The 24,262-nt window shown below is 44.1% G+C and overlaps 1 long non-coding RNA gene across 1 annotated transcript; it reads left to right on the top strand.

Moving 5' to 3' along the window:
* Positions 1–2,966: 2,966 nt before the first annotated feature.
* LOC137855498 (uncharacterized) lies at positions 2,967–23,853 on the top strand. Its single transcript, XR_011095766.1, has 3 exons — positions 2,967–5,208; positions 17,825–18,171; positions 18,893–23,853. It is a non-coding gene; the product is annotated as an uncharacterized lncRNA (long non-coding RNA).
* The last annotated feature ends 409 nt before the right edge of the window (positions 23,854–24,262 follow it).

Below are 24,262 nucleotides of genomic sequence, written 5' to 3'. Positions count from 1 at the left end.
AAACCTTGAGCTGCTAGCACTCGGGTGAATTGTTGGGCTCGAGTGTTTGGCTGTGCTGTTTGGGGAGGTGGGAGAGACGAGAAAGGGGGTGTGGGTGGCAGCGAGGGTTTATAGGGGGCTGTGCTTGTGGTGAGATGTTTGTGGGGAGGGAGGTGGTCTTGGGCAGGCTGCTTGGTGGATGGGATTCCAAAGCCTAAGGAAAACAGCAGATTGTGGATGAAATGAATGAAAGAGAGCTGTTCTTTCAAACGTAGAACCAGGTTTGAGCCGTGTAAACCATGAAGGAATTTACTGCATTTGGCAGCGGTACTGGTGGCACATGATGACATTTATGGGTGTGCAGTAGGTGTTATTCCCCCATCTTCTCCCCATCCTAAATGCTCGAGTAACCCAATGCATCTTTCAGATCCTCTCGGCCCTCTGCCATCTACTCCCTGGAGCTGCTGCTGGGGAGCGACCGCAGAAAGCAAAGCCCAGGTCTCTGCAGGGCTTTTCCTGGAAAAGCGAGCTGTTCTTCGACTTCTCGTGTGTTTGGACACTCATCCTCCACTTGTCGCTGTATCACTGGAGAGTCAGTGCTTCTTCTGATGTTAATTCTTGCAAATAGCTCTTACTGTCTAATTTTAATGCCTTTTGCAAGTAACTGGCCTAAGTGCGTAACCGATTCCTACAAGGATAGTCCAGGCTAGTAGGAAAATACTGCACCTTCCTAGGATGTCTTTGCGGTCTGGTAGAAGTTATTCAATGTTTTCAGTAAAAATGTATTTAGAATCTCCATTAGTTGGCTTTTTTTTTTTTTTTTTCTTCCTCACCTTTGGACGTTAAATGGGAGGTCTGCTTAGAGCAGGAATCCAGTGTTTCCCTAATGAGGTTAAGCAACTAGATGAAAATTAATGATGACCATAACATGTCCTGGCCTAGACACCATGCAGCAGTCTGTGCTTTCCAGACTGGGAGCAACTCAGCCTCCTGGCTATCATTTTCTTGCAGCAGGAATAGAAATAGCCTTCTTTTTCCAATGACAGGACTGCTGGGATGACTCTGGGCTGTGGATGGCAAGGGCAGACATCCTCCAAGAAGCTGCATTCCCTGATGACTTCTACCTGGACACTGTGATGCCAACGCACACAATTTCTACGGTGTTGTTACGCTTTGCTCTGGGGTCTGATTCCCACCCTGGGGGCAATGCTGGTGTCCTGTGCTCCATCTAACCCTTAGGACAAACCCTGAAACCTCTGAGGAAGCCCAGGGCAGAGCTGGGCACAGATTTCGGTTGAAGCAGTTTAACGAACGCCAGCCTCATTGTGCTGCGTTGTTTTTGTGGGTGTCTGCACCTTTCAAGCGAGCTCCAATTAGAAGAGAGGGGGGGAGAGGAGAGGGAAAGAAAGGGGAGTAAATAGAGGCAAAACGATTCAGCTCTCAGCAAATCCACAGCCTGTTTGTCGGACAGATGGAGCCGGGCAGTGGATGGCTTTGCTGCAGCCTGGCCCCCGAGCAGGTGGGTATTTTGGAAGCGACGAGCAGTTTGCCCCCCTAATTCGCGGCGGCGCGGCTCACACCGGACATATGTCGATAACAGCTCCGCTTGGCTCCTGCTGTCGCAGGAATCAAACCACGCTCGCCCCTCCCCACCTGCTCTGGAAAGAAATTGCCGGAATAAAAACAAACAAACAAACAAAAAGTTAGGGACACTTGTTGCGCTGGAGTGGGAAGGACAAACAAGGGCTCAGAGGCGCACGGGCATGATTTCACTTAAGGGCTAATTGCTGAGCAGCTTTCATTAAGAGACTGGCGTGGTTGGCCCAGCAGCGTTCTGAACGTATATGCAGATGGGCAGATGGCCCTTTGCTGTGCTACAGACAGACGCATCTAATGTTACAGATGGATTATTATGTTGATTCGTTGCTGAAAGAAAAACTTGTCTCACAATAGGGCGTTCGTTTGAACACGGTTCCTTCTCGAGCTTATGTTCCTCCTCAGCATTGCTGGGTTTCACTCCACCAAACAAAGTTCTCAGTCAGCAAGGCTAGTGTTTCCCCTTCTGTGCTGCAAAAAGAGAAAGAAAACAAGTTAAAGAGCCCATCTAAGGGTAAAACAATCCTTTTAGGAACCTGGAAGATGCTGTTTAACTTCAGCTGCTGTTGACTAGGGTGGAGGGTACCTTTGGTAAGCAGTGTTTGCTCTTCATCTTTCTAGCCCATACTGAGCTGTGGTCATTCCTTTTTCAAGTCCTAAAACATCCCTGGGTTAGGAAGGAGATCTGGGAGAGATGGATGGAAGAGGAGACAATTTGAAGCTCAAGGTAACCTGCCCAGAAGATGATATTTTAGCAACAAGCAGCAGGTTGGTAGATATGGGTCAAAATGCCATGGATATGGGTCACATTGCCATTGTGGTGGGACAAGCATGGTACTTCCACAACAAACAGTAAGATGATGTGTTTTTAAAGATTGCAAGGTATCTCGTCTTGTTACTGGAAAGGCTCTCTCCTGCTTGTGCAGTGTGGGGGCAGAGGCAATGTGAGGGCTGTCCTGTCCCACGTCCAAGAGAAATGAGACACAGGACCAGGTGGATGGTTGGATTCTGGCTGACCATTGCGCTCCTCGGGCTGCTGCCAAAAGTTGCTTCTGGCTCCTCTCATGGTGATCTTCCTGGGCTGTATGTTTTGTCACAGCCCTGTCAAAGCTGGTTTATTTCCTCAGGACACTGGGGAACAAACACTCCATGGGACACAGGAGCAGAGGTACGAGAGTCAAGTTAACAGCCCCTAGCACCACTTCTTACCAGCTTTGTTGTAGTTGTGACAAAAATAACACTCTTGTTTCATCATGTTTCTAAATATAAAAAAATAAAAATAAAAGGGGGGGAGGGGTGAGGTGTTAAAAAGAAGTGGTAAAAAAATCACTTCTTCTGCTTGACTTTGATATCTTGACATTGAATTTCTATCCATTAGATAAACACTCCTGCTCCTTATCTACCCAGCCTTTGTAACTCGGTGTTGTCATCCCAAGCAGAGCTCTACCACAAGTTTGGCCAACAAGAGAAAGGCAAACAGAAGATGAACTTGGAGATAGGAAATTTGGAACTACCTGTGGTGCAAACAAGGCAGTAATGCTAAATCTGGGTGGCGTTGCATGCTTTAATAATGAAGCAGCAGCAGAAGGTCCCAAAAATAAGAGCAGAAGTTGTCCCACAGCTGAGATATGTGGCACAGCTGTTGTGTCACTCTCCAGTAACAGGCTGTCCTGAGATCACACCTTTTCTCTCACGCTGTCCAAGGTGTGATTTAACTGCCCCAGGAGGATCTGATGAATTAAAAATCAGTGGTGCATCTCCAAATAGTGGAGGATGTTGTGTGTCAAATGCTGAAAATGAACCTCAAGTGATGGCTTAGGCTTGCCAGCTGTTACCTGGGCAGACATGCCTGCCACCTGGGCTTAATACAGGATTTCAGATGTGTCTGGACAGTCATTAAAAGTCTGACTGTCTGGTTCACAGCTTGTCCTAGTGATGAAGTCTTGAGGTTTGCATCCAAACAGTCCCAATCAGAGCCTGTGTTTGGGGCTTGATGGAGCTCTGTAGGGATGGGAGCTATGGAGGACCTCAAAATATGATGAAAGCCTGCAGATAAGGGAGGTTTCCAATAGATAAGCAGAATACTTATCTGTGGTTGCAGAACAGACAATCGCAGAAGCCAGCAGAATTTAGGATAGAAACATGTTAAATACTGGGAAAATTTGTTGCATAACGTGAAGTAACATTACACAACGCAGGGAATGGGATACACTGCTTAAAACAGAAAACGACCATATGACCTTTTAGTTTTAGTTTCTGAATGAAATCAACTGTCATTATGCAACAGTTGACCTGCCCATAAAACAGGGGAGTTGATATTTACCTACGCCCCTGGCATGCAAGTCATCAATTAATATTTGCAAGGCAGTTGGAGGACTTTGGATGAATGGCTTTGCAGGTACAGAGATATGCGTTGGAGTTTTCTCACCGTTAGACATAACACAGCAGTGAGCATGTCCGTGTGTCTGTGTACAACCACTTGGGGCCACAAACAACTTTCCTACAGGAATGGTGTGGTTTAAAATTGGAAAAAGCATAATTCATGATTAATTATTTAACCTTACCCTACAACGCCTTATGCCTAGGAGACATTGTGGTCACACTATGGTTGCATTTGTCATATTCAAACAAACTAGGAAATAGTTTCTGTACTGGCCATGACAGGCCAGACTAGATGACCTCTATGGATCTTCTTGGCCTCAGTTTCAGTGAATCCATGCACCCTATCATAGCATGAAAATATATTTACTTAAATATGCCAGCCATGCCAAACAACACTAGCTTCAGTGGTGCCTACCTCCTCCAGCTGTCTGATGCTACCAGCCTGATGCTATTTCCCAAACTCTGTTGGAAGCTTTACAGAAAAGTGATGCTGCAGGAAGAGGAAGCTGTTTGGGGCAAGGTTTGGTAGAAGGCCTCTGCCTTCAGCAGCTCCCCGTGTGACTGTCATGACCTCATTTCTTCAAAGAGTTCAGCACTCCGCCTCCAAGTTCTGGGGAAAAAACGGGCCATTCATTTGCTGTGCCTAAATGGGATTTTAACTAATCCTTGAAAATCTGGCCCAAATATTTCTTCTATAATTAAAAAAAAAAAAAAAAAAGGAAAAAATTATAATTCTTAGATTTATAATTGTCAAGGAAATTCTGGTGTCTTTGTTATCTGAGACATACCCCTTGAGATTTCTCACATCTATATTTTGCTGAGAAGCAGTGGGAGCGTCTTTCCATATGGCTCAAGAAAACAAGGCAGTCAAAGCAAAGACAGAGAGAATTTTAGGACTGCAGTGATAACATCTTCTGCAGAGTTTATAGTGACCTTGCTGCTTTTCATTGTGACTTAGCTGACTGTTTCTTGAAAAACACAGAGTGATACAAATCAGGATTTGAGAGGGAAACAAACAGCCCATCAGTTTGAGGAAAAAAAAAAGCATGAAAGCCAGATCTTGCTGGTAGCTTGTTGATGTTTCTGTGCTCTTTCTGTAGGAAGGAGACCCTCAGCCCTCTGTGAAGGAAGGGTTTGAGCCAGCAACAAACCAGGACATCCTTGTGAAGGTGTGAGAGAACACGAGCATTGGGGCTCCTCTGCCTTTGAAACCACCTTTGTGTGAGCAAGAACTGGAGCTTTCCTGCAAAGGTAGGTCTGTGCTTTGCAGAGATGAGAGCATGCAGTTTGCAGCTAAACTAGGAGATGAGTAGGTGTCTAAATTGTTTTATACGTATCCAGGTCAGGATAGGAAAAGGAGAGAGATTTTCTCCTCTGCTGCCTGTAAGATCCAGATGCAGCATCTGCAAAGCACAGGTTATGTTCACATTCAGTAGGTTCCCATCTAGCCTGGCTGAGGTCTTACTTTTTCTCTAGATGGTTCACTTCAGCTATAGCCTCCATCCTGCTTTTCTCCTCATAGAATCACAATTTCCAAGCTGTCATCGCAGCTGCATAAAGGAAGATGCTGGCTCAGTGTGCTAAGACCACACTGAATATTTATAGCACAGAATAAAAAAGTAAAGGTGAAATGTGTAGCCCAGGACTCATGGTTCTTTCTTGTGTGCTCCTGGGAATGGAATTTTTGTCCATTGGACTTGAGCTGCTCTAAAAAGTACAGAACAAAAGCTGATCTTAAAAGTGATCCACAAAGGAATAAATGGCAGGCGCCGTCTTTGTTATTCATGTGTGGTGCTCAAAGAGCACTTGAAATGGTTGGGATTTTCTGTGGATATGTTCTTTTTTTTTTTTTTTTAAAAAAATTCTGCTTGGGTTTTGGGGCATTTTGGTGTTTGTCTAAGCACTGGCTCAAGCATATGTCTCTCCTGAAATGCATTATGGCTGGCTGGGAAAACCACACGTTGGTGACATCAGGGGACGCATGAGTGAAATGGGCGTAAATGGGAAAAGCTGGGTGTCTGGGGCTGTGATATCCTCTGAGAGGCAGCCTGGCTTTTGTCTCTCACTTAATTTTATTTCTGCGCCACACAATTTACACACTGAATCATGCTCAGCAGCCGTATTCACAAGCTGGCATAAATTTATTTTCATCTGCTGGCCAATTATACCAACTGCCTCAACTGTTGTTTATTTTCTTCTGTTGCATCCTCTTGAGTTACCATTAACAGTGTCCCTTTTGAGTAGAGATGGGCTTTTTGGCACTGGGGCCTGTCGGCCTGCCAAACTAATGGACCATATCTGTTATCTAACAAGTCGTAAAGGCTCCAGTTTCAGGACAGCTTGCAGTTGCTGTGGCCACCTGCAGTGCACTGGCAGGGGTACAGGCCACTGCCCGGGTGGGACGTGTCACCCCGGCTCAAGCGTGTCCTTTGGCACGGGTCTGCTCTTGGGGGGGACACTTATGGGCTTTGCCTTGGAGAACAACAGCCTTTCTGTGGCTGACAGCTTCACCTCCTGGGGTGAGGAGGCCCCTGCACGCGGCTGCTTTGGATGCTGCTCCACCAGCCGGAGAAGGTCCTGGCTACAGGGAGATCCTGAGAAACCTCCGCCAAGCAAGGCTGCAGGAGGGAAGAGCCCTGCAAGGCTAGGACCCCTCCAGCTGGGGAAGCTGTTAATTAAAATGAGGAATTAATCAGTCTGAAAAACAGCAAAGGGAAGGACATCTTTTACATGACGCAGCTAGAACTGACCTCTTTTGAGTAGCACCTCCTTATACTGGCTGTACAAACCAGGTCCTACCTTTGCAAGACCCTTTGGGCATGCAGCCCCCAATTCCTTCTCCTCCAGTTCCTTCTCTTAGCTTGTAGGACATGCTTCGTTTGAACCAGCAGGGCTTTTGTGCCCTGCCCCCATGCAAACTCAGAGCCAACTCCACTCAAATCACCCCTGACTTGCAAAATACTCCAGCCCTCTGTCACTTTACTGTCTTTGTGGTCACTTGTGCCCTATTTGCTGTGGCTTGTTTACTGCCAACGTTGGAGACTCATCTGGAACTGGAAAGCTGAGCTGTCTCCTTTCTGCCCTGACAGCCGGGGTGTCCCGGTGCCAGCAGACATTACAGGGTGCTGGAGGACTACAGCCTGCTGCAGCTGAAGCAGCACCACACATAGACCAGGTGCTCATGCAGGACCTCTGAGGGGGGCTCAGACCACAGCTTGCATTTGTAGGGCTAACAGTTCAGGAGGAAAATGTCTTTCTGGTCAAAGGAGTGCCTTTGAGCCATGCTTGCTCACAGATGCTCTCCTTGTTGTACCATGGGGATGGTTTTTATGTTCACCTTTACCCCTCAGAAAAACTTTTGCAGGGCATGGCAATGGGCATGTTTTAGCTGGTTATTTTGAACAGAAGGGTGCCAGGCAGGGTGACAGTCCTTCAGGGCCAGGTTGTGGATCTTGGTGGCCAGGTGGGCCAGCAGGCTCTGTGCTGAACCAGGGAAACAGAGTTGCCTGAAGGCCTGGAGGCTTGGAGGGGAAAATGGGGAGACACCACATTTAAATGGTTTAGTCAACATGTGGTCCTCTTGGCAGACTTGGTGTGTACCCAAGCTCCTGAAAGACAGAGCTTCTGTACAGTCCACTCTGCACTGCAGTTGTGCTTGGTTTTCAAACCAATTCTAATTCAGAAAGATCCCAAACCAGGACCCTACATATTTGCCTCTATTGTGGGAACAAGGACTCTGTCAATGCCACAGCAAATGCCACCTCCTTGCAAATCTGGGAGAGCCTTCCCATGACTATTTGGCAGCACGTCTAGTTTTTGTAGGCCAAAACTGTTCACACGTGAACACAGCAAGCACGCTCAGCAGCCTGGAGGTGCAAGCTCCTTGTTCCTTTTGAGTCACTTGTGCAAGAAACGCCTCGCGTGGTTACTGCCGTGCGGGGCAGCTCGTCACCACACAGCGCTAGGTGATGGTGCTGCAGAGCGGCCTCATTTCTAGACGTGCTGCTGACACCACAACATCCTTGACTCCGCCAGGCCGGTGGGTTCCCTGCATCCTCTTAGGCACCACAGTTTCAGTCTGCCTTCAGTTTGAGGGCTGAGACAAAAAAGCAATGCTCTGCACGCCTCCTCCGAGAGGGTCTGCTGTCTGCTCTCAAGAGAGGGGCAGGACGTGCAGGCAAAGACAGGCCTCGTGCTGCCAAGTTCAGAGTCATTTCCTTCTCTCTGGTGCTCGAGGCTGTCTGGAGCAGAGGTTGGACTTGAGGCTCATCTGTAGCCCTCAGCAAACTTCTCATAAACAGGAAAGAGCCCCACGGGGAGGACGACAAGACAGAAATCAGTTCTGCTCTGATCTTTTGTTCTTCCCCTCCCCTTTTGTCTTAAAGCTAACAATGCCTCGCTTGATTTGTTGCACAAGAGAGCTGCCAGATGGAAAGAAAGCAATGTACTTCAAGAGCGTGGCAGTCCTCAGCGAGGCCTGCTGCTCGCAGCGCAGGATGGCCGTGGCCAGATCCTGTGTGCAGCTGAGGAAATGCCACCTACCGGGCCTGTTCCCTGCCTGCAGCGCTGGGCTTGCAAAAAAAGGCTTTGCACAGGACAGGAAAGAAAGTAGGCGCGACCACAGCTGCTGCCTGGGAGAGGGCAGCTGTGGACCTTTCCACAGCAAGACCCGCAGAAATTATTTAGGGGTGGGAGGTGGGGGTCTATAGATGACAAGGACTTTGGGTTCTGCGGCTGGAGGGTGTTCTTTCCCAGGCCTTTCAGCACAAAAGAGCAGAGGGAGCCCTGCCGGGGGGTTAGACAACATGCAGGGCGTTATCTCAGCCCTGTGACAATTTTTGTTTTTGGTTTCCTTCCGTAATATCACTGTGACAAAGGGGAGGGAAACCTTTTGTTTATCAAATGTTCTCTCCAGCTTTTTGCTGCAGCACCCCTGTGCTTGCTGGCAGCCTCCCCGAGTGCCAGAAGGTGTTCAGGAAATCCTCCCTTGTGCTAGCGAGGCTTGTCCTGCTCTGGGGGGTGATGGGCAAGGGGCTCCACAGCAGGAAGCTGCTCTCTTGAAGCAAATCTCTTCAAAATGGAAGAAAAGCACTGGTCCTTTTCTGCATGGTCTGTTCCTGTCCCTTCAAGAAGTAACCTGCCACTGCGAATATGGATGGCTTAGCAGGCAGTTTGTCCTGCAGACAGGAGGCATGGCCTAGTCATAAGGATACTCAGCTGGAGTAAGAAGTAGGAGACAGGTCTCTGCTGAATGCCCACATTTCCAGGTCTTATTCCTCTCCACTTGACTTATTTCTAGCTCCATGAGTCTTTTGTGGCTACCTGTTGGGCCAACCTCAACAGGACATGCCTTTGACCCAGTAGCAACAGTGCCCCTCTGCTTAAGTCACCTTCCTGTGATATGGGGAGTTGAATCTTTTCTAGGTGGAGAAGGAGCTCTGGTTTCTCACATCCTGGGTGAGCTGCTGCCAGTGAGCACTACTGTGCAATGCAGCTCCTGGCAGCTATTTTCAGGTATTGTAATGCCTCAGCTGACTTTTTGTAACTCATCTTTGTCACTTGGGGTCGTACCAACAGAGGATCCTGACACCTCTTTGGCAGCTGAAGTACCACAGAAAACCGCATGGGAGTTTCTTTCCAAAGCTCCTTCTTACCACAGCTCTCCAAGACCCCAAAAGAGATGCGTGAGGGTTTAGATCCATTACATGCCTACAAAGCACTCAGCTGAAGACAGCCACACCGCTAAGTTATTATAGCCCATGTGTGCCTCAGTGGGGGCGAGGTGGTTAATGACTAACTTGTAAAACTGCTTGGTGCATGGGTGAACTGAGTAGGTGTTTTCAGAAACAGCTGTGCCAGTTTCCCCTGTCAGGATGGGCTTGGGTGCTGGCCAACTTTCCTGTCACTCTCTGTTTGCAAAGCTTTGTGTGGTTGAGTTTTAGTTTCTGAAACCTGTCAGGCACCACTGAGACTCAAAAGCAGCATGTTTTTAGCATTATTTCAGAACTTGCTTGGTTTTGCAGGACTCATTATTGTGAATATCAGTGTTTTAGTACTCTGTAAGATGCAGAAGTCAACATACTAGCACATGGAAGCACCAATTTGTGACTTAAAAAATAATTATACCAGAAGAAGCCCAAATCCATTTTGTTGATGCTTATCAGACTAAGAGCTCTATGGTCAAGGGTCTATACATACTGAAAAGTTGGGCTTGAGTATGGGTAGGAACTACCAACTTAACTGTTTTGGCATCCTAGTTTTGAATGTCCCACATCATAAATCTTTCAGTATATTTAGCACTTTGCATGAAAGTCTCTCTAGAAAGTACTGTCTTCTATTGACTGAAAATACATTTGTTCATCTATCACAGAAGCCTCTGGCAGGTCCCTGCCTCTTACAGCCACGTGTGGATGCGACCTGGAGAAAGCTCTTTTCAGTCAGAGGAGCAGACTTTTATTTCACAGGACTCATTGCCTGGGAACAGTAACAGATGAGCCAGATTTTGTACACCAGCCCCAATTTGACACATGCAATATAATTTACATATCTTCTGCTCTTGATGCCCAGACTTTGTCCCTTGAGCTACTGACCATGTTGCATCCCCTGATGCTGATATTTCTGGAGAAACTGGAGACTTGTAGAATGGTTTGTTCCAATACAAAATGGGAGTTTCCACCCACTGATACTATTTATAAGCAAACAGTAATGGCATTAAACTGGAATCCCTGCTGTTCCTGATGCCACTCAAAGAATAGGTGGTTGTTACTGTCCCATTATGGGGTCTACAGGTGTGAAAGGCGCAGCTTGTTTTGAGCCATTTCTCGTTTATTCTTATCGTACCCGAGCACCTGTGAATCAGAGGTCTGTCTCTGGCTTTCTTTCCTTCTTTCAGTCTACCTCTGAAGACTAAAAGGTTGGGTTTCTGGTAGATCTTGTCATATATGTCTAATTTGGCCATCTCGGAATGAAATACCTGAAGGATCTCAGGCTGCTAATTACCCTGTCCTCTGCACATCTTAAGTGTGACATCTGGGTACACTGCTATAAATTGTGAGTAATCAAGCTTTTTGCAAAGAACCTAAGTCAGGGCTGGAGGAAATTAAATATGCAGATAGAGCAGCTCCTTTCTAGTGCCACTGCATTCAGGGCCCCATCCCTCTATCAGCTTTTTTAAAGCTGGAAAGTTGATTCAGTCACTTGGCATGTAGATGCCATTCCAGGTTTCTTCATGCTACATTTTGTTGTTTTGCTATCTCCTTATTAAGAACAATGGATCCAGACTGTCTACAGTCTCCACAACTTTGGTGTGTGCAATAGATTTTATTTTGTTCTCTGCCCTTCTCCGATAATTCCTATCACTCTCTTTTTCAAAACAACTGAACTGGAATTTTCAGACAATTACTCACAATTACTCTAATCCTTTTCCTGTGTATGGCTAGGATGAATTCTCCCACATACATTAACCTGTGTTTATTGACACTGAATTTTACCGGTGGTTTCATTGCCTGGTCACTCAGTGTCATAAGATCTTCCCACGATTATTCACATTCAGGCTTAGATCTGAAAATCTTGGATAACTTTTAGCAGCTGGTCATTTCATTGTTAATCCCTTTTCCATATCACTGTGATCGCACTGAACTGATAAACATACAGCACAAGTTCTTGGGGGACTCTTCAGAAACTTCCTCTATTATATATGTCAGAATGTGTATACTCCATATGGCTCCATTATTTATTGCTCTTATTCAATTAGTTTGAGTGTGGGGATTCTCCATCCTTGATGGTATTCAAAAGTGGAGCAGACAGCTCTGAAGTTGACCCCATTTTGAGCAGAGGCTGGAGTAGGGGTCTCCAGAGGTCCCTTCCAACCTAAATTATTCCATGACTTTAAAATTAGGGTGGACTCTAATAGCAGGTTTCTCCTCAAGGGACATCAGTCCAAGGTGATGTATTAGGAGGTGTCATCTGTTAAAGCCCAGTTCTAGCATCCTAAATATAGTCTGGAAATTTGCCAGACAGGTATTCTTGATTATTCTTGGCATGTTGGAACAACATGAGCCAAACAGCTCCGGAAGTGCTTTTCAAGCATTTCATCTATGTGTTCGGTTGGTGTTTCTGGGATGTGCCTATCTTGAGAAGGAGGTTGTAAATTGATATTCTGCCACCGTCTTATCTTGGGTTGTCAGTCCATTTTTGGATCCAGTGCTTGTTATAATAAAATGATGACTGGAAAACAAAGCTCATGTCAGCCCTTACCAGCAGGGCATTCTCTTGAAGATAAAGAGCTAGAAGGCAGCATGGTAGAAACACTGAATTCTATCAGAGCCAGCAGCAAAACACTTAAATGCTGAAATAATTTAGCATTTGCTGAAAGCAAGAACTACCCATATGAAAGACACTAATCTGTCATAGACTTTAAGGCTAGAAGGGATTATGATGATCTTTCAGTCTAACCTCCTACATAATTCAGACCATGAGATATCATTTCACATTGAGCTCATAGCTTCCAAATGAGCTTGAAAAAGGCATCCACTCTCGACTGAAGTACTCACAGTGATGGGGATTCCACCCTATCTTTGGCAGATGATGGTAAGATTAGTTATCCTGACAGTTCAGAAAAATACAGTCTATTTCAGTGCTTTATTTCAGCTTTCATCCACTGGGATTTGTGATGCTTTTTGCAAGATTAAGTGTTCTTCTACTATCAGGGGAAGTTTGGCTTCCAAGAGCAATTTTGACCAACTTTCTTACCTTTTTCAGTGTGTGGTTAAAGCCCCAGTAGGACCCAGAAGAACTATTTCTGTCTGGGTTGTAGACATTTCAGATAACCTTGACCTTAACTTGTTTCTGCTAACAGTGATCCTCTGTAAAACAGAGATAATGGTACTTCCCTCCCTCTCACAGGTGTTGACTGGGAAGAAAATAAATAAAAATAAAAATAAAATAATTTCTCAAATGTTATAGTGGGAGGCAAATCTTAAATCAGTCAGAGGTTAGAGGCTGGATATTGCATTCCAAAATAAGGTTTAGTGCAGTGATCTTATCAACTGGAAACTGAGGTCTTCTGATATTGCTACAGGATATAAGCCACATTTTCATATATAGATATTGGTGCTCTGAATCAAGAAACCACATCTGAAAACATTGGTTTACAGTAACAGTTAGTTAGACATGAAAGAGAGGAGGTATTTGGGAATAATAGGGGTTAATTGCTTCCTTTGTAAGGGACCTTGGTATAAGGTATCGTACACCTTGTTACAAGCATTTCTCATAGGAAAAGACTTATAAAGACATAAAATCAGAAGCTAACCTATTTGATCCAGTTAATCTGCCTACTTTAAATGGGGCTTTTACTTGTAATGGTGCCAGTGGTCTCAGTTACCAGCCACACCATTTACAGTCAAAGGTTAGACCAAAATAGCTCCCCAGGTCCTTCTAATTTTCTATTTTTGTCAATGATCTACTTAAATGCTGACTACCTCCCATTTAGGACACTCAGATCAATCTAATTGGCTAAGCACCAGTTAACTGCACAGTGGCAGAGGAGTGGATCACCTCCCTATATTTAAAATGAACGTCTACATGATGTCCTTGTGGTGGGTGACTAGGGCCAGGCCTGGCACTGCCAACTGCAGAGTCATGGCTGAGGACCGAGGGAGATGCTCCACCTCTCTACAAGGCTGGTGTCTCCCATGCTGTTGTTCTCAGGTGCTCAAGACACAATATGCTATGTAGGGATGAGTCGAGATAAAGGATGATCTCTTCTCTTTGCCTCGTGCTAGGGCCAGCTTGTTCGCTGAGAGCTTACCAGGGCTGGAGGCACCTTTGCTGGTGATGGGGAATGACATAGCAATGTGTGAGTGCTTTCAGCCATGTGCCAGGGAGCAGGTCTCTGCTCATAAAACAGATTTGACCTCCTTCTTAAGGTCAAGTGAGGTTTTTCCTGTTGTCCACTGTTTTCTATTACACATAAGTGATGTATGTGGCTTTATTTATCTAGTGTCCCAAATGCATGTGGTGCAGCGCTGGCATTCAAGCTCAAGCCAACAGCTCAGAAACCCATCCCCATTTTCATACACAGGGATTGAAAGACTAATATTGAAAGATTGAGAGGCATTTGCCTTTCTCTGCTTTCCTGTTGACAAGGTATCATAGGCAGAGCTGTCTCAAGTCTGTATGACAGAAATCATTCATCCACTATGGCAAAAACAGATATTGAATCAGAAATCTGAGCCTTCTTCCAGATTATTCTGGGGTGAAGGCTTAGGTCAGGTGCCTTATGTAGCTGCTTTAAATCATTTGCATGTTCACAAAGAGTGATTCAGCACTAACCTTCTAGGGCAACGTACAGAACAGGTTGGGTCCTGCTTTCAGAGTGTTTTTTTTTTTTTTTTTTTTTTTTCTGCACATTTGTCTACATAGTGTAGACAGAAGCATTGGGTGCTCACAGCCGTGGCTTTATTTGGAGACCACATCCAGTCCGTACAGGGTTACGTAAGAAAAAAACAGTCACAGGCCAGATGGAAGAAAGTCCTGGTAGTTGGGCCACAGCTTCCAGCCCAGGCCACAAGTGACCATGGCAAAAATTACAAATTCTTTCATGTTGTTATGTATTTAATTACATAAATGCTGGGGAACTCAAGTAACAGCCCAGGTCTCTCTTGGGGTAGTAATTACAAAGACTGCTTTGGCAGAATCATATACAGCTTGAATTGGTTGTTGATGGTTTTTCCTTTTCCTTTTTTCCTTTTCCCAATAGATTTTTATTTTTTTTTCCAATGAGAAAGGCTTTGTAAACTAAATTATTATTTCCTTTCAGAAAATTTTGAGGAAAAAATAAAAGGTCTGGCATTTTCCCACCCACCCGTCTTGGATTTCATTCAGACATGCTGTGCTCATGACAATATTTTGGCTTTGACAAATGGGAAAATTTTGGATGCCAGTGTGGAATATAGGTGTGTTTTGTCTCTTCCTTCTGCTGAGGACATGTCCTATGATTTTTTTTTGCTGATGGTGTGGTTGTCATTTTGGCCTTTTATGTATCATACTAGCAATATACCGCAGAATGTTTTAATTATTAGTGTTTGTTGCAGGCACTATGCAAACATATTGTTTCTCAGGCTTCTAAAAGCTCTGCTTCTAATACATCACAAAAGACATATATCAAAACAGATAATAGCCCCCAATCCATGCAGTGTGGGAACCCAAGCTTGTACGAAAACTAAATACCAGGTGCTTATTTTACAGCATGAACTTCTCTGGTGCTTCACTACTCACCATTTCAATAGCATTAGTGCAGTTGAAAAAGAATGGAAATTTTGGTTTTGTTTGATTATATAACATGGGGAAAACTTGTGTGGCATCACTGGTTTGAATTTAATAGCACAGGATCAGTCAATGGGCTGTTTCTTTGCTCTTTGCTAGAGCTCTGAGCAGGCTCTTCCTCCTCTTCTCCTGTCTCAGGAAAGGAAAAGGATTTGCCTTCTTTCGGGAAAAAAAAAAAAAAAAGTTTGAATTTTGCCTCTCTTTGGGAACAGTTGGTTCCAACACAACACAGTGTGCAAATCCTGGCTCTTCCTGGGGGCATTTAGTGCACCACCTCAGCAACTTTAGTGCATTTATCTGGCCTTCCCCATGCAGTAGTGGCTGGGTGCTCCAGCTGCCCCTGAAGTCATGGGGCGTTCTGGAGGGATGGGTGGTCTCCAGGTGAACAGGCTGCACATAAATAAATAAATAAATAAATAGCGTCCTGGAGCGTGTATCAGGTTCAGGTCACCTGGTGTGACCGGGCTGAATGGACGGGAACAGATTTCATTTAAATTTAGCAGCAGTGTTGTGGCTGGAACAGGCTGATGAGAACTTGGCACCTTCCTCCCCACCTCGCACCGTCTCCCCCCGCGGTAGGGTTGTTGGCCTCCACACAGAGCATTGCGAGCGCGTAGCCCTGGCAAGCACCCTTTAAATAACCTTTTCGCTTCTGCGGGCTGTTTTGCTGAGTCGTTTTGGTTTCTTAGCATCCACAACAACCTCTGTGTGCCAGTGCTCTATAGCAATGGAGAAGTCTCAGTCCCACACAGAATCACAGAATGGCCAAGGTTGGAAGGGACCTCTCAAGATCATCCAGTCCAACTCCCCTGCTGAGCAGGATCACCTAAAGCGCATTGTGTAGAGTGGCCTCCAGGCAGGTTTGGGATATCTCCAAAGAAGGAGACCCCAAAACCTCTCTGGGTAGCCTGTCCCAGTGCTCTGTCACCCTCACAGTGAAGAAGTGCCCCATCATATTGAGCTGGAACCTCCTGTGCTTCAGTTTGTGCTTTTGGTTCAGCAGCCTAGATTTTTTTATTACAATTTTTTATTCTTTTTTAGTAATTTATATGGTCCTTTCCAAAGTGTATCAACATTTGGATTTGGCAATAGCACAAGGGGCTCACCTTTCATTTAAATGTAGTAAGTAATAAATATAAGACTTCACGGCATGGTGGCTATTTGTTGTGGTTGCGTTTAAGGGAACAGAATCGGGTTGCTGTTGTTGAGGGAGCAGGTTCTGATTTTCATTATTCCTTGCAGGGGAAAAATTGACTTTGTGCTGTGACCCCCCTGCCATCCCATGGGCCAGGTAGCAGATGAAGCCATGGGGCTGATCTGCCAAAGCCAGGACCTCGAGGCACCACAGGACCACTCTGTGATGAACAGAAGCTGGTCCCACCTTCACCTGCTCCTCAGTCTTTCCCTTAAAGGAGGTGACCACCTCCTTAAATGGATGCCATACAGGTCTGTGAACTTTCTTATCTCAGAGCATGTAAGGGAGCCCACTGAAAACTGTGCTGCTGTCAGCCTCCTGTCCACAGGGAAATTGTGGATTCCATTGATATTTTGCTGGAAATTTACAGAGGAAATGCTATTCCATTCCCCAAACCTGTGAGAGTTGTGTTCATTTGCAGGTCCTGCTAAATGTCTGGGAAGACAGCAAAAAGAAAAAACATATGTCCTGTCCATTCTTCCCACTCCAGAAGAGATAGGCCTGTGTTTTTTTCTTTATGTTGGGATAAAATAAACACAAATCAAGTTTCTAGCCTGCAACTTTACACCACAAAGAACTTCATCACTGTGAATCTGAGTGTGAACTGCTGAGTGTGGGATGGGGATGGGGCCACCAAGTTCATGTGGCCCTATAGAGGATGGATGCCTGCTGCAGTGGAGATGAGCAATGGATGTCACTGTGGACAAGATCTGCCAGCTGTCATCTTGTCACAGCTCTTTCCAATGATGCTATGTTTGCCTTATTTTGGGCAGCAGACTTAATGACCCCTTAGCATTTATTGCTGCCTTTTCAGTTTAACTGGGGAGAAAATAATGTATTTTTTAAAAAGTTGACAGTCTTTGTTTTATGAATAAACAACCTGGCTTTTTTCTCCCTGTCCATCCAGTTTGCATCCACCAGGCTCAACATTGGCTTTCTACCCTTGAGATACAATTGCAGTGTGTGTTAAGCACCCCAAAGAAAGGACCCTCCTTCGGTGTCCATGCTGTTTAGCTTGGGTCAAGAGGGTTTGTAGCAGAGATGGACTTTGAATGCTCATAGTGCTGCAGGCGTCTTAGGACCTTCTCCCAGGGAGGGAAGGAGACACTTTGGTCTCTACTTTCTGGACTAAAATGAAATCAAAACGGTGCCCCTTTCCCTGTCCTCTTCCCTGCACAAGACATTTGCCTGTGCTGCCTGGGGAGAAGACCTCTGTCAAAGCACTTTCATAGACAAATGAAAGCCCTCTGCACTGAGCTTAGGAGGAACTTTCTGGTTGCAGGAACATTTAGATGAGGATATATGAGCCAGCATTGTGGCTCATCCCTCCCTCTCTTGCCCTCGCAGTGACCCCAGCTCAAATCCTTGGCCTGCAGCATGCAACCAAGACCAGGGCAGCTTGTGACTCCTCTTGGCCGTGGAGCTCGGAGCCCTTGATGGTGAAATCTGAGGATGGAGCTCCAGAAGTAACCTCGCCTTGTGTGGTAACCGTGACCAACAGGTGGCCAAAGCTGCTGGAGCACCCTCATGTCATGCATCCACCAAGGAGCCGCATCGTGGTGCAGTGGCTTGGCACGGTGAAGGACAATATCAAGAGCTGTTGGCCACCAGGATGGGGAGAAAGAAAAGGTGCCCTTCTTCACAAAATGGAGCATGTTGCAACTGCCTGCAGAGCTGGCTTACACAGTGATGGGGTATGTATGGGGGGGGAGAAAAAAAAACTACAAAAAATACTAGCAGAATTGACTGGCTAAAGCTTCAGCAGAGGCTGTGATTATACTTGTCACCATCTGTTAACCTTCAAAACAGGTGTTGAGCATTTGAAGTGCCAACACGGTCCTCTGGCTGCGATCCGTGTGTGTGCAGACAGCGGTAACACGAACGCGGGCAGGGGGAAGGGGCTGGGGGGCTGCCAAGTGGGCACATGCACAAAAAGGGGATGGCCCCGGGCAGGCGGCGTGTGAGATACAAGTGGACTTGGCTGGCTGGGAAAGGTGGAGAACCTCCCGGCAGGGCTGGGACGGAGCAGGACATGTCCTCAGCTGATAGCAAACAGAGCTGCAGGGAGGGCCCTGGGGAAGGGGCTCTTCTTTTATAGGATGATTTGGCTGGTGAAGGCTTTGCGCCAGGTTTATGAAAGTTCTCAGGTTACCAAAATTCAGCTGGAGAAACCTTGACTCCTGCCAAGATCCTTAATTTTGACTTGCTTTTAGGAATTGGGACTAAAATGTTTTGTTGCACTCTTGCTCTAGCTCAGGGTCTTTCTTTGATATATTTAGGTTTAGTAGCTTTTTTTGGAAAGTCATAAAAATGCTAGACTTTTAGTTTCAATAAGTTTATTTGCAGAAAATTTTCAGTAAGAATGCAACATTTCATTGGGGAAAACAAAACCAAAACCTTTCATTTTTCTTCTAGGGCGTACTTACATTACCAAACATCGTGATGACAGGCATCTTGGGATCTTGCAAGGCAGTATTGTTAAGTAAATCAACAAGCGGCTTAATGCTCAACATGTGAAGGTGAGCGAGTGACGTTCAAGCAGGAGGACTGGGTAGGGCTCTGAGGAGTATCCAAAGAATCTGAAATAAAAGGCTTTGAAGAAAAATGTCAGAGGTAAAGATCTGAAGACTGTGAGGTGCTAATAATTGACAACTGGCATGGCTTGCAAAGCAAAAAGACTATCAACACGCTTTAAAATCTCCTTGTCTTGTCTAACTAAATGTAATTAGCACTAAAAATACAAACACAAAGTAGGACGGAAATGTGCTTATGCCGTATGTATGAACAAGATAATCTTGTGTCTGAGTTCCACCATGAGGTTTTTTCTAATTCAGCACATAAATCAGGTTTTCTGATTGCTTTTTAAAATTATTGTTCACCCACATTGTGATGTTGTCCCAAATGAGAACACCCAAGAAACACATCTCATCCTGAAGTGCTTCACAGTCCTCAAACAGAAACAACTGACTGCTGACAAACCAGAAGGTACTCTCTAATTGCAGATGAAACTCCAGGGTCAGTATTTTTTTTCTCCCTGCAGTGTTTATTAAACAGACATTGGTTTGGGTGTGAAAGCAGCAGGTTTGGAAAGTATTTCTAGCACTGGAGGTGGTGCTGCAGGGTATAGCCTCGGTTTGGAGTCTGTTTTGTGTATGTTCTGGAATATTGCAAATCATGTTGTGATAGTGGAGTAACTATAAACAGTCATTTGGCAGCATATCTTGGTTGTCAGAGACCTGATGCAAATGTGCATTCCCACCTTTGGTTCTTGTCCCATGCCCTTCCCACCCTGTTCATGCTTTGGGGGTTTCCACCAAAGATTAAGGCTTGTGTGATCTGAGCAAAACTGCTGGTCATTTCTGAGCTCTGTGTTGCAAGACAGAGGTGGCTATGGTCTGGCTTTTTGGGGAGGACTGTCATGGTGCAAGGGATTTGCATCCCCTGCAAGCTCGATTTGGAAGCATTGTTATTTCTTGGCTGAAGCTGGAAGGGGACACACAGCATTTGGGAGAATGGTCTCATTTTCCTTCCTTCAAAAAAAGAGTCAAGGGGCACATCAGATTTCAGTGATGGCATTGACTGCATTTCCACTGAACACAGTGAGAATTTGGATACCCCTGTACATTCCCATGTTCTGATCTGTGAGTTCAACCTCACTTCTCCAAACAGGGTCAATTTTAAAGCAAGTGTGATGGTTTGGAAACTGAAAGTGTGTGCCAAGTATTTCAGAAGGTTCAGGACAAAACGAGAATTTGTCTCTTCACCTCAAGGAATCCAATGTGCTTTATTTCAATGAAGAAATTACAGATTTGGGGAAAAAATATGCTTCAGTGATTTACAGAGCCCATGCTTCATGGCTGTTTCTGACTTCAGTAGAGATTAGATGAGGTTGGCAGTTTCTTTTATACTTTTTCACAGATGCTTTATTTCTTCATTTTGGAGTTTAATTATCTAAGCGTGCATAAAAATAGAGGGGAGAAGAGTATCTCATATCAACTATGGATTTCTGCAGCTGCTCTGGATCACACTGCTTCAAGGCTTTATACCACTCCTAAAATACGATACTGACAAAAACCCATTACTGCATCACCACAGCTAACTCAAAATTTACACATTAGAGCTAGTAATCTCCAATGGACCTCCTCCATCCTTCTAAGTTTGATAAGAAATATTTATTTCAAGGAACATAAGACTGAATTTTGTGTCACATTTTCCTACCCACAAATATTTATTTTTCTGGGGGATAAAGCTGAATATTCCGCATCCTTTCTGAAGATGAGAACAAATGAAAGCAGTCGGTCCTGTCTGTCTCTCTCTTTTGCAATGATTAAGTTTTTGGGTATGGATACTGCTGAGAGGTTTCACTCAACTATGCTTGAAAACAATCTGCATTTATGGACTCAGGACCTTTGTCAAGCAAACCTGAAATTCCATTAAAAGGATAGAAACTTTTAGAAGCTCAGTTTTCCATAAATGCAAAAAAAACAAACAAACAAAACAAAAAAAAAAAAAACCCAAAAAAAAAAAAAAACCAACATCAACAAAAAAACACATTTCTTTAGCAGTTAAATCTTGTATCAAATTTTCTGTTATTCTTACCCTCAGTAAGTGTCAGGCTGACAGACTTATACTTATTTGATCATCTCCTTTACCATGTCCACACAACCCCATGATATTTGCTTTCTCAAATTTCTGCCACTTCTGGACATGAGTGATTAAAATCAGCCTCCAGAAGAGCTTCCTAACCTGCTCTTCTAGCAATCCTGCTGCAAGGTATCTGGATGTACTCATATGAACATGTTACTGTAGTAGTCACTGTTTTACATCAGTGTTGATTATGGCTAGAATCAAAAATGTTCATCCTTTCCTTATGAGATGAATACAATGTCTGTTTTTCTCCCAGACAAAGAATGGATGTACTTGCTGAACACTTTGGACTTTCTGTATTATTACTGACTGTTCTGATGTTCTTAGTATTCATGATGTTCTTAGTGTATATGTTCTTAGTATTCAAGGGCTAATAGGATTGGTAGGGTTACAATTGTTTCTAATGCTCTCAGACATCTTACTTTTTCTTTGGTCATATGTGTAATCCTGTATCCCTTTGCTTTTTTTAGTAGTTTTCTATAGCTCCAAGATTTTAATGTATTTTCAGTGCTTACAACATCTATGTTCTAAACATCCACCCAACCAGCCATTCATCTTTACTAGTAATCACCCCTTTCTAGCTTAGTTTGTTTTTGAACCATGTCAGTATGTTTTCTTGCTTACACATTTAGTTTATTTTTGTTGTTCTTGTTTAGTTCTTTTTACATCCAGGTAAAAAAAAATAAATAAGCTACACAAAACAGTCATTGCATTTTAGTCTTCAATCTTTCCTTACAGCTGGCTTGTACTTGATACAGCTTTGTGAAACCGGCTGTCTTGAAATGCCTTGTGTTTTTAACTGTCTTGGACAGGAATCAAACATAATCACTTCTACCTTCATTACCACTAACTTTTACTTCTTGGTTAGAAAATTGTCATCCACTATTTGTAGAAATTCCAGAACAGTTAGTACTGCTGGAAGGACATTTTTGATATGTCGTTCAGAGTGAAGCTTCCATGACATTACTGTGTGCATGACAGATAAATGGTTTTGGAACTGCCCCACCTGATTTAGAGGGTGGTTTAGCAGTTTGGTGAGGCAGCTATTATAACCTTCTTTTTACCCATTTGGACATGATCCATAAGTATTCAAAAGCATTTGCTTTTGAGCCGTCACTGCTACAGAAGAAATTTAAGCTTAGTTTGACAGGAAATGCCAGCCATGGTCTCCTTTGCACACCTGATCCTCTGCTGAAAGGTTACGGTCACTGCACTCACCCCTACTCAGGAACATAGGGACACTCAGGGACATGTTTTCTCTGGGTTTCATTCGCAAAAATAGGTGAAAATAGCAAATATACAATGAATTTTGAAAAATATTTCACAATCGTTGATGAGCATTTTAACCTGTTATTTAAAGGTTAAAATTTTGAACCTAAACTCTGACATTCCCTGTCCCCCAAATATCATTTTGTTCTTTTACCACCCCTAAGCTTGATAACTATAAAATGCCTTATCTTTTCAATATTTTATTTTAAAAATGGTACCTGAAAGAAATAAAACTCCATTGCTCTTAAAAAGCTTTTCTCTAAGCTATGCTCTTGCAGACCCCAGAGAAAACACATGGTAAAGGGGGAAGCAATAACAAGAATTTCAGGGGCTAACTCATGACTGTGACCCTTGTTATTATCAACAGTAATATGAAAGAAAATCCCTCTGTAATCAGAAAAGTCATACAAAGAAATTACAGTGACAGAGAGCAGGATTTATCCCTTTATATTCTACTTTTAGTCATTCATTAACCAAGGCTGTCACCATCTTTTGGAATGTATTAATTCAGCAGATCTCTTATGTGTGGAAGATTTCCCAGCATTTCAGCGTCAGTTTTCAGCATTCAAAACTGTTTGTTTAGAAGGGGTTACACAGGATGGCCAGAACATCCTTGGGGGCACCATGGGGACATCACTGTCCCCAAGGTGATATCTCCCAAGCTTCATGCCCACTCAAGGGATAAATGTGACTGAATGGCAGATATCAACCTCTGCCAGAGCCTGAAGAAATTCACATGGGGGTTCCCAAGACTTCATCAAATAACCGGATATTGAGATACAGTCTTAGAGTGTTTTGTCAGCTAAGAAACTGTTTAAGACTGAAGCCTAGTGAGAGCCAAGTATGTACATGCACAGTGTTTCAAAGAATTAATCATGTCTTCAGATGTGGAGCCTGCTAGTTAGTTTAATTACTGTCCATTTTTTTTTCTTTCAGTAGCTAAATGGATCCAGTGACAATGAATCTTATTTCATTTTTAATAGATGAAAGAGAAGCAGGCTTCAAAACAGATAATGAATTTCTTCTAACTCATCTGGAGACTGAAGAGCCATAATTCTGATTGATCAGATATGGTCTGCCTCAGAGAGGCACCAGATGTGATCCAGATTTTAAATAGATGCTGCTGCTGTCAAAATGCATTTGCTCCCTCCTGGTGTAACAAAGTGAAGTCCATCTGTCTGGAGTTGTGTACTTTTTTTAGTGGTAATAACAGTTAACATCAACAATAAGCTTTGTCTCATTAGTATCACATAATCCCTACTACTAAGTCCCCAGTTTCTGGTCCCCATATTATCTGCCATGGAAAAAATAAAGACCACAGCAGGAGCTAAGAAGGTCAGTGCATTCTCAGGGTAATCAGCTGTAGTAAATTCAATTCTGACAAGACAAGGCTTGCAAATGTCTAGGGAATTAAGGGATCATCTATAATTTCATATGTTGAGTGGGAAAGTGTCCTTGCAAGCATTTATTAATTACAGATGAAGATGTGTATGGTGGTCATCCTTGGGGACATTTCTTCTGAAAGTATGAAAAATGGACTTAACTGTTTGCTGCTGCTTCTAAAGAAGAAAAAAAAAAAAAAAAGAAAAAACCACATGATCTTAGCATTTAGCCTTGCAATAGTTTATATCAGTGTTCTTTCTCTCCAAGTTTTTATTGCTGTGCCTTAATAACTGATGCCTGCCACCCTGTCTGTAACTTCTTGCACACAAGTTTTCCACTGTGATCAATAGGGAAGGATTCCCTTGGCTTTAGTGTGGCTCTGTGCTGCCTCCCCAGGGTTTGCAGACCTTAAGAAGTAGCAAGACAAGAACAACAGACATAAGAGTTTTGCATTTAGAACTCGACCTTTCTTTTAAAGATATCAGA

Source organism: Anas acuta, chromosome 4 (genome assembly GCF_963932015.1).
Source record: "Anas acuta chromosome 4, bAnaAcu1.1, whole genome shotgun sequence".
NCBI classification, from domain to species: domain Eukaryota; kingdom Metazoa; phylum Chordata; class Aves; order Anseriformes; family Anatidae; genus Anas; species Anas acuta.
The sequence above is the reverse complement of the archived record's forward strand: the minus strand, read 5'-3'. Positions and strand labels throughout refer to the sequence as shown.